General features: G+C 46.4%; 1 long non-coding RNA gene across 1 annotated transcript; it reads right to left on the bottom strand.

Moving 5' to 3' along the window:
- Positions 1-374: 374 nt before the first annotated feature.
- On the bottom strand, positions 375-1167 carry LOC142748242 (uncharacterized). The gene is made up of 3 exons (XR_012882202.1): positions 1095-1167; positions 924-983; positions 375-443 (listed from the first exon to the last, which is right to left on the bottom strand). It is a non-coding gene; the product is annotated as an uncharacterized LOC142748242 (long non-coding RNA).
- Positions 1168-11723: the final 10556 nt, after the last annotated feature.

The following is an 11723-nucleotide window of genomic DNA, read 5'->3' as shown; positions in this document are numbered from 1 at the left end:
ACATTGCTGACCACAAGTGTCTTCAGGTTCCTCCTCCTGGATGTTGAGTGTGGACACAGAAGACAATGTGCGGGATGGAAACTTGTATCTTCTGTCCCTGACTGCTGCATGATAAACTGAGCCGTTATGTCCTCTATGGATAGATATGTGTCTGTTCTATAATGTGTTATTATATTACCTGCAGGGGATGTGGTCGTGGTGGTCGGCAACAGTTGTTCAGTTGCAGCAGACGTCTTTACTATAATAAACAAGAACATATTATAATTATTCACAAAAAAATAACAATAAGTGACCCCAATATATGGAGAATCTTATTCCAGTATCAGCCTTGTACTAGAACAGACAATATATGTATCTAGAGAACTCACCGATCCCCTGTAGATCAGAAGCAGTCGGGGATGTAAACCCCTGTGTTGTGCTTGTTGTTAATGCACTTGTTGGACCTGGAAGAAAATACAGAGAAATTGTTGATCTAATCCTAATAATCCTAATCCATTCTGATGTGCTGCACAGAGCAGAGAGTCATTCACATACAACATTGTTATGGAGACAATATAATGGCGGAGCCCACCTTCTCCACATGTAGTAGACGCCTTATTGTTCCCTACTCTCCTTATATATCAGCATTGGGGGATCATTAGGGACCATGTTCTAGTGTAATACATGACTCTATATGGTGAAGTAATGGGGTTCTAGTCTACTGAAATGTCTCCAGGATTCCTCCTCCTGACTGGACGTCCTTCTATACATTGCTGACCACAAGTGTCTTCAGGTGCCTCCTCCAGGATGTTGAGTGTGGACTCAAGACAATGTGCGGGATGGAGACTTGTATCTTCTGTCCCTGACTGCTGCATGTATAAGCGGAGCCATTATGTCCTCTATGGGTAGAGATGAGTCTGTTCTATAATGTGTTATTATATTACCTGCAGGGGATGTTGGCACGGCGATGGACGATGGTTTTATTATCTCGCCAGACGTCTTTTCTGTAAATAATAAAACAATATATTATAGAAAAATCAAATAAACAATGTAAATGATGAATATAATGTGTTTTCTGCCATTGAAGACACAGAAGACGTCCAGAAGACACTTACCATCGATGGTCAGAGGAAGAGTCACCACAATTTTCCTCAGACGTGTTTTAGGTTTTTCAGTTTGTACATCAGATGTTCCTATGTGAAGGACATTCCATTTATTGGTTATTTATGTTTCCTGTATTATCTATCCTGAGTATAATATACATCATATGTTTATAGTACCAATCTGTTATTATTATATATGGGATTATGTATCTTCTACTGTAACTGAGAAGAACATTAGAGGTCACCAGGGAGCTGTATGACATATAACAGGCTGCCGGCTGAGGACATTTCTACATGACTTCTAATATTCCTTATAATTTACAGTATGGGACTATGTCCTCTATGGATAGAGATGAGTCTGTTGTATAATGTGTTATTATATTACCTGCAGGGGATGTTGGCACGGCGATGGACGATGGTTTTATTATCTCGCCAGACGTCTTTTCTGTAAATAATAAAACAATATATTATAGAAAAATCAAATAAACAATGTAAATGATGAATATAATGAGTTTTCTGCCATTGAAGACACAGAAGACGTCCAGAAGACACTTACCATCGATGGTCGGAGGAAGAGTCACCACAATTTTCCTCAGACGTGTTTTAGGTTTTTCAGTTTGTACATCAGATGTTCCTATGTGAAGGACATTCCATTTATTGGTTATTTATGTTTCCTGTATTATCTATCCTGAGTATAATATACATCATATGTTTATAGTACCAATCTGTTATTATTATATATGTGATCATGTATCTCCTACTGTAACTGAGAAGAATATTAGAGGTCACCAGGGAGCTGTAGGACATATAACAGGCTGCCGGCTGAGGACATTTCTACATGACTTCTAATATTCCTTATAATTTACAGTATGGGGACAGGACCCCCTTGTTCTTAGATTAGTTGGGGGTCCGGTCACTGTGATCACTATGTGATTGACATAACAGAGATTTTATCCCCTTTAAGATGGGAGGACAATTGTAGAATAAAATGGTGGCAATAAATAAACTTACCTTGTACGGACTGAAATTCATCCATGATTTGTTTGAGTTGTCTCAAACCCCTGAGAAAATCACGTTGTGTTTCTCCTATAAGAAAAGAATGAAACACATGACCTTTTATTATCATTGGTGACATCTGGGGCCAAACATCGTAGTGATATGTAATAGCAGATTGTGGATTACTGGAGGGTCCTACATTGTACATCTGTAGTCACTGGTAAAGAGTTCACCTCCTTTATCATTACATTTCCATCAATACCAGAGATAAGTATATACTATGTGCACATAACATGTATATTACAGTAAGGTAACGGCCTCCCATGTACTGAGACAAATGAGCCGTAATAACGGGGGGTCCTGGAGATCTGCTTTTAAGAGGTCACCCACTTTACATCCCCCCTATGTATAAAACACATGTAATAAAGGGGAGTTCTTCACACTAGAGAATCCACAACTGCGGCATTTCTATCTACAAGCTTCCATATTACATATAATAAAGGACATTGTTCTTACCTTCAGCATAAGCTGGGATGGGAGAAGACCTGGATGGTCGGTCATTCTCAGATGCTGCTGTTTCAGCAACAAATAAAGCAAAGATAAGCCAGAAAATAAGCATTCTGCTCAGTACACTCGCCATAATCAGAGAGGTCAAATCAAGGAGAAAGTGATAAGTTAACCTATGACTGCTTTATGATGTCATCACACTATGACACCATGGAAGAACATACCATGATTGGTCAAGAAGGTGGATGACATATCTGCTTTATGAAGTCATCACATTATGGCACCATGGTGTACAAAGAAGATACCATAGTATAAGAGGGGGGATATATAAATACAGGGTGACTAGAAAAGTAATAACGAAGAAAAGCTAATGTGTTCAAATGAGAAATAGTATTGTATCACCCACATGTGCGATGTTTTAGACCAATTCAATTGAGGAGGAAGCGTTGCACATTTAGGTGAATAATGCTTCTTATTTTTCACCGTCCATTTGAGCGCTGCCTCAAATTTTTCAGGCATGGAAAATTATAATTCACGTTGACAATTATTTATATAATCAGAAGAGCAGACGTCACACAGGGTCAAAGTGCAGGGTTTCACACGTAACCTGTCATATCAACAATCCAAATACGAACAATAAATCGTACGTATCTCTAAATATTACCGTTAATTGGTTATTAAAATAATCTTTAACCCCTTCCCAACATTTGACGTATCCATACACCAAAGTTGGGTAAGGGAAGTATGGAACGGGCTCACGGAGTGAACACGGTCCATGCCGCGGTCAATAGCGACCACAGCATTTAAATCGTTAGAAAGAGGGAGGCGACACACTCTAACAGTTCATCGCCTCCCCCGCAACGCAATCGCAGGGGGGGCGATGGTTGGTATGGCTGCCTGGGGGCCTAATGAAGAACCCCAGGTCGGCCATCTTTGTGCTCCTATTAAGCCCTGCCTCCGGTCAGAGTCACGATATACTGCAATACCTTAGTATCGCTGGTTGAAGTCCGGGGACTAATAAAAAAATAAAGTAAAAATTAGTAAAATAACGTTTTTTTTAATGTAAAAAAAAATAATTAAAATTAAAAGTTCAAAAAGACCCCCTTTTCCCATTTTCCACCTAGAGCATAGTAAAATAATAAATAAATATAATTGGCATCGCCGCGTCCGTAAAAGTCTGAACTATTACATTATATCATTATTTCACACGCACGGTGAACGCCGGAAAAAAAATAAATTGTACACACCAGAATCTAAATTTTTTGGTCACCCAATCTCCCACAAAAAATGAAATAAAAGGTGATCAAAACGTCACATGTACCCCAAAATGATATCATTAAAAACCACAGCTTATCCCGCAAAAAATAAGCCCTCATACTACATAATCGACGGAAAAATAAAAAAGTTATGGCTCTCGGAATTTGGCGACACAAAATACATTTTATATTTTACACTTCGGTTTTTACTTGTAAAAGTAGTAAAATACAGAAAAAACCATACATATTTGGTATCGCCGTAATCGTATTGACCAACAGAATAAAGTTAACATGTTGTTTGAATTGCACAACGAACTCTGTAAAAACGATGCACAAAGAACAATGGAGGAATCACTGTTTCTTTCCTTTTCTACCCCACAAATAATTTTTTCTCAGTTTCCTAGTACAATATCCGGCAGAGTAAATGGTGCAAAGAAAAACTACAACTCGTCCCGCAAAAATCAAGACCTCATAGCACTATATCGACGAGAAAAATAAAGACATTATGGCTTTTGGAAGGTGGGGAGGAAAAAACCAATGTCTTTTTATTTTCTTTTAAACTTCATTACTACCACCTTAGTAATGGCCACTGGCTGATTGACAGCGTCCATTACTAAGGCGGGGTTTAGTGTTAGCTGGTGCAGAGGCTAACACTAACCCCCATTATTACCAGCCAGCTACATCATAGCATCAGCAGGCTAGCATTACCAGGGTGAGATGACCCGCTGTTTTTAGCCATTCCCAGGCTTATAATACCAGCATGCAATCGCCCCAGTACCTGACCATCACTACAGATGGTCGGGTACTGGATCGTACTCAGCTCTTCCTGGTACCAATGGTGGCGGTCGGTACTGGGGTAATAGGGGGGTTAGTGCTAGCCTTTTCACTGGCTAACATTAAGCCCCAGCGGCCATTATTAAGGTGGTAGTAAAAAAGCTTAACAAAATACATGGACATAGGAAAAATATTTTATTGAAATAAAAAAGAAACAACCATCATTAACCATTTTATTGAAAATGAAAAAAACTCTGCCATCAAAGTAGTCCTTGAATCCGACATAGTCCAACAACCGAACCTGTAAAAAAAAACACACCAAAATATTAGTAACACGTGAAAAAGCAATGCAATTCTTATACTAACCTTTCCTGGTCCAGCGCTGGACCCGCAATGTCAGCAAGCTTGGCCCTATATCTAAGCCTATCATGTGTGATACTGTCTGCTGAGCCAATGTATCTAATCCTATCCATAGCTATATGGTCGTAGTGCTAATGATATGCTGTCTATATACATACATACATACATACACACACATATACACACACATACATGTACACACATATATACATACATACACTGGCGTAGCTATAGGGGTCGCAGCGGTCGCAATTGCGACCGGGCCCCGAAGCCAGGGGGGCCCACGGCCCCCCGCACCACATCAATAAAAAGTTACTATAGTAACTCGGGCCGCGGGCCCCTGTTACTATAGTAACATACTTTACTTACCTTCCTGGTTCCGGATCGCAGCGGAGGTCCTGACGTCAAGCGCTGTGCGTAGCGCATGACGTCACAGCGCTATGCGCCGCGCACAGCATCGACACGACAGAACTCCCGCCGCGGCCGAAGAGGAAGGTAAGGTTAGCCCTGACTGGCGGGGTCCGACTCCCGGGACCCGCCAATCAGCTGTTTTGAAGGGGCCGCAGCACTCGTACGAGAGCTGCTCCCCTTCATTCCTGTCACTTCATTCCGGTCACACTGTGAATCCGTGTCGGCGATTCACAATGTGGGCGAGTAGTGAAATGAAGGGGAAGCAGCTCTCGTACGAGTGCTGCGGCCCCTTCAAAACAGCTGATTTGCGGGTCCCGAGAGACACATCAGCTATTGATGGCCTATCCTGAGGATAGGCCATCAATGTTTAGGGACTGTACAACCCCTAAGACTACGATGTAGCAGGCTTAGGGTGCCCATGAGACAGGATCACAGATTGTGTGATGCTGTCTGCTGGGTCCTGTATCTAAGCCAATCACATGGTAGGCTTAGATACATGGCCCATGCGTGATCCTGTCTGCTGGGCCCTGTATCTAAGCCAATCACATGGTAGGCTTAGATACATGGCCCATGCGTGATCCTGTCTGCTGGGCCCTGTATCCAAGCCAATCACATGGTAGGCTTAGATACATGGCCCATGTGTTATCCTGTCTGACGGGCCCTGTATATAAGCCTACCACACTGTAGGTTTAGATACAGGGCGCCAGCACACAGTAATCTTATACTGTATAAGATTACTGTCTGCTGGACCCTGTATCTAAGCCTACGTTGTGGTAGGCTTAGATACAGGGTCCCACAGACAGTATCACACATGGGCCCTGTATCTAAGCCTAACACACGTGTTACTAATCATTTTTTGTGTGTTTTCTTACAGGTTCGGTCGTTGGACTACGTCGGATTCCAGGACTACTTCGATGACAGCTTTTTTTTTATTATCAATAAAATGGTTAATGAGGGCTGTGTGGGTTTTTTTTTTATTTCAATAAAATATTTTTTCTATGTCTTTGTCTTTTTTTTTTAAACTATATTACTACCGCCTTAGTAATGGCCGCCGGCTGATTGACAGCATCCATTGCTAAGGCGGGGTTTAGTGTTAGCCGATGCAGAGGCTAACACTAACCCCCTTTATTACCCCGGTACCCACCGCCACCAGGGGTGCTGGGAATAGCCGGGTACGATCCAGTACCTGAACATCTGTAGTGATGGTCGGCCACTGGGGTGGCCGCAGGCTGGTATTATCAGGAGGGGAAAGGCCAAAAACAGTGGCCCTTCCTACCCTGGGGATGCTAGGCTGCTGCTGCTTTATTGTATCTGGCTGGTTATGAAAAATGGGGGGGACCCCACGTCATTTAAAAAAATAAAAATAAAAAATAATTGGAAAGAACGATGTGGGGTTCCCCCCCCCCCCCAATTTTCATAACCAGTCAGATACAACACAGCAGCAGCAGGCAGCATTACAAGGGTGGGAAGGGCCACTGTTTTTGGCCTTCCCCAGCCTAATACTACCAGCCTGCGGCCACCCCGGTGCCTGCCCGTCACTACAGATGGTCGGGTACTGGTACGTACCCAGCTCTTCCCAGTACTCCTGGTGGCGGTGGGTACCGGGGTAATAATGGGGGTTAGTGTTAGCCTCTGCACCTGCTAACATTAAGCCTCGCCTTAGTAATGGAGGTTGTCAATCAGCCGGCGGCCATTACTAAGGCGGTGATAATAAAGTTTAAAAAGATACAAGCACATAGAAAAAATATTTTATTGAAATAAAAAAACACAACCCTCATTAACCATTTTATTGAGAATAAAAAAAACGCCGTCATTGAAGTCGTCCTCGTATCCGAAGTCCAACAACCGAACCTGTAAAAAAACACAAACACACAAAAATAATCAGTAACACATAAAGAAGCAAAATTATTATTCTTACCTATCCTGGGTCCAGCGCTGGAGACGCAATGTCAGCGAGCTGGGCCCTGTATCTAATCCAATCATGTGTGATACTGTCTGCTGAGCTGTGTATCTAATTCAATCATGTGTGATACTGTCTGCTGGGCCCTATATCTAATCCTATCATGTGTGATACTGTCTGCTGAGCCACTGTATCTAATCCTATCATGTGTGATACTGCCTTCTGAGCCACTGTATCTAATCCTATCATGTGTGGCACTGTCTGCTGAGCCACTGTATCTAATCCTATCATGTGTGGTACTGTCTGCTGAGCCACTGTATCTAATCCTATCATGTGTGATACTGTCTGCTGGGCCCTGTATCTAATCGTATCTTGTGTGATACTGTCTGCTGAGCCACTGTATCTAATCCTATCATGTGTGATACTGTCTGCTGAGCCACTGTATCTAATCCTATCCATAGTTTATAGGGTCGTAGTGCAATAGATATGCTATGCGGTCTCATATACACACTTTTTTTTGGGCGGACACATATGTATTGGGGCTATTTCCCTGACATTTTAAGCCCTGAGGGTATGTTCACACGGCAGCGTCTGTTACGGCTGAAATTACGGGGCTGTTTTCAGGAGAAAACAGCACCGTAATTTCAGCCGTAATGGCATGTGCAGGCGTCTTTCGCTGCGTCCATTACGGACGTAATTGGATCTGTTTTTCTATGGAGTCCATGGAAAACGGCTCAATTTACGCCTGAAGAAGTGACAGGCACTTCTTTGACGCGGGCGTCTTTTTTACGCGCCGCCTTTTGACAGCGGCGCGTAAAAAAAATGACCGTCGGCACAGAACATCGTAAGACCCATTCAAATGAATGGGCAGATGTTTGCCAACGCTTTTGAGCCGCATTTTCGGACGTAATTCAATGCTAAAACGCCCGAATTACGTCCGTAAATAGGGTGTGTGGACCCAGCCTTAGTGACGCCCCCGGCTGCTAGTGCTGCATTGTTGGGTCACTTAGGAGACCCAGCGATGCAGCTGAAAGCTGCGGACCGTCGGCCATGAGAAGTTTGCGGGGGCGGGGGGCCCAGTAAGAATTTTTGCATCGGGGCCCATGAGCCTTTAGCTACGCTAGGTGGTTATGTGGGACTTCCTACAGGGGACTGCATGGCACTGTCTACAAGGGCAATGTATGGCAGGGGGACTGCGTGGAACCATACAGGGGGGTTGTGACACTGTATACAGGGGGCATCGTAAGGGGAATGCTCTACAGGTGTCTTTGATTAGAGCCCCGAGACATAACTTTGCTTGGGGCCCCAGAAATGACATATTTACCCCTGAAGGTTAGCACAGGGACACTTACTGCTGTGGACCTTTATCTAAGGCTACATTCACTTGAGCGTGACAGATTTCCGTGCGTAAAAAACGTAAATCTGTCCGTGTACGTTGCGTTTTTGCATCAGTGTGCTCTGCGTGTGGCATGCGTTTTTCACGTTCTTGCAAACACTTTTTTTTCCTCAGTGTAATTGATCCGTGAAACACGGACAGCACACGGATGTGCGTCTGTGTACTGTCCGTGATTTTCTTGCACCTCTTGACTTCAATGGGCGACTATGTGCGTGAAAATGCACCAATATAGGACATGCAGTGAGTTTCACGAAACAGACACTTGTTGCGTGAAAACTCACGCATGTCTCAGTAGCTCCATGCTATGCGTTGTGCGTATGCTGTGCGCTATTTCAACGCACAGCACTAAGATGAGAATCACGCTCATCTGAATAAGCCCTAAGTCTATCATGTGTGATACTGTCTACTGGGGCCATGTATCTAAGCCTATCATGTACAGGGGCGTAGCTAGGGGGGGGCAAGCGGGGCATGTGCCCCGGGCGCAGCTTAGAGGGGGCGCCAGCGCCACCTCCTCCTGCACTATAATTGTACCTGTGTCGCAAGGACACAGGTATAATTAGAAGCAATGAATGACCGGGCACGTTCCGTGCCCGGCCATTCAGCGCCTTTCCACGAATGAAGCGACTGGTACCTTTTGTACCAGTGACGCTTCCGTCGATGAAAGGCGCTGACTGACTGACAGGGAAAGTCATCCTGCCCAGCCAATCAGCGCCTTTCATAGACGCTGCGTTCAATCCCCAGGAGGCCTGCGCAGAAGAGAGCAGGTCTCCACGGCTGCCGGACGGCGTGGGAGCGGGAATAAGGTGAGTTTGAATTTGTTTTTTTGTTTTTTTTAATTGTAATAAAAGTGTGCGGCTGTATCTTCAGGGGGGACGACTTTGTCTACGGGGGGACGGGGGGACTTTATCTACGGGGGGGGGGGGACTTTTTCTTCATGGGGGGGCCTTCATCTACAAGGGGGACTTTATCTACGGGGGGGGGCTTTATCTACACGCGGGGGGCTTTATCTACGGGGGGTGTCTATCTACAGTGGGGGCTATATACTGGGGTGGGCTATCTATGGAGCATTATATACAGGGGTGGGCTATATCTACAGGGGGGCTACATACATGGTTTGGCTATCTGTGGAGCACTATATACAGGGGTGGGCTATATCTACAGGGGGGCTATATACAGGGGTGGGCTATATCTACAGGGGGGCTATTTACAGGGGTGGGCTATCTTTAGAGCAATATATACAGGGGTGGGCTATAGCTACAGGGGGCTATATACAGGGTTGGGCTATACGTGGAGCACTATATACAGGGCTGGGCTATATCTACAGGGGGCTATATACGGGGGTGGGCTATCTGTAGAGCACTATAGGGGGAGTTATTTGTGGGACACTATATACAGGGGTGGGCTATATGGGGGCACTAACTACAGGGGGCTCTATGGCAGGCACTATCTACAGGGGGCACAGTGTGTGTGTGTGTGTGTGTGTGTGTGTGTGTGTGTGTGTGTGTGTGTGTGTGTGTGTGTGTGTGTGACACAGTGTATGGTGCTATTATAATTAGAGGTGCAGTGTATGGCGCTATTATATTTAGGGGTGTAGTGTGTGGTATAATGATAACTTTATATTTATTTAGAGGTGCAGAAATGTTGGTAAAGTGAGAAGCTGAAGACATCTGAGCGGCAAACTGCAGAAATGGTCTGTGACCGGGAGAAGTCATCATAGAGGTCTGGACCGGATGGAGAAAAAGAACTAGAATCTGAGACGTTACCGGTGAGTCACTTAATGTAAATGTTTATTCTGCCTCTAATCAGTAAAGAAGAGGCTGGACGCAGCTGCAGGCTTAAGGGAAGCCGACATGACCGTCCTGGTAGGGAAAGGGTTAATGTTACGAGGTCAGGGAAAGTTGAAGGAGCTGAAGGAGGGACGGGGAGGAGTTAAGGGGGGCGGGGGGGCCGTTACTGCGCTTCCCGCTGTTTCTCGGCATTGAGCCGGAAGCAGCGGGAGGAGTAACACACAGTAAGCAAAGCTCCCCGTTGCCCGGTTTTTTAGTAATGGCAGAGGCCTTGATTTTAGAGCGGCTGCGCGCCGCTGCTGTGCACCACGGTCCCGGATGGCTGGAGGAGACCGTGGCTGCATTAACGCGGATCCCGGACGCCGTTTCGCCACGTCGGGCACGGCGTTCGGGGTCTGTTGTAAGGGACAGGCTCCCCTCCCCCGGCCCCCCTACGAGCATGGCTATGGCGGCGGGGGGGGAGTCGGCAACAACCGCTCCTGCGCTGGGCAGGCAGAGAGCGGTGGCAGGGGTGACGGCGATGCAGGCTGTGTCGACCCGTCCCTCTCGGCGGTCCCGACCTCCAGAGCGCCTTAGTCCGGAGGTAGTCCCGCGGACACGGCGTCGCAGAGGGAGCCCGATCCCGGACGCTGCAGGCCAGGCAGCTGGGAGGACCGCCCCTTCCCAGGCCCTGCGTCCTGGCAGGAATCCCAGGCCGCGACGGGGTCCGGCGGTAAGCAGGGAGTCGCAGGCCGGGCTCCCTGTCACCCCTCCCCCATCAGATGGAAGATGTCGAGAGCAAGGTACGGCCGCCCCGCATGGTGATGTTCCGGCCAGGGGGCAGGCTTCGTCAGGATCGTCTAGACGGACGACTAGATCTGCAGCGACGTCGAGGCAACAGGTCCGGTCGGAAGTCTGGGTCCCGGCGGTCGGGCGGCAGGTTGCCGGCCCATCGGTCAGCGCGTCCTCATCCCCTTTCCGAAGATGTCGTTGGGAGGGACAGTCGTCGGCGAGAGAAGAACTGGAGGAAGGTGAACTGGACGTCTATCGTCGAGGTCAGGATGGTCCGGCTGACGGGAACACAGCGCCTGTGCAGCCCGGTGAGTGTATAACTCCATTATTGTCTTATCCAGCGATTTTTATGTCGGGTGTCGGCGGGGGGGCTGCTAGCATAGCATCGGGGGCCGGTAGTGGCGCGGGCGGACGCGACGGAGCGGGTTTGGCAGATTTAGTGGGTTGCTTACGGGAGCTGGTGGGGCGCCTTGATAGGGCCGC

The sequence above is a fragment of the Rhinoderma darwinii genome, chromosome 3, assembly GCF_050947455.1.
Source record: "Rhinoderma darwinii isolate aRhiDar2 chromosome 3, aRhiDar2.hap1, whole genome shotgun sequence".
NCBI lineage: Eukaryota > Metazoa > Chordata > Amphibia > Anura > Rhinodermatidae > Rhinoderma > Rhinoderma darwinii.
The sequence above is the reverse complement of the archived record's forward strand: the minus strand, read 5'-3'. Positions and strand labels throughout refer to the sequence as shown.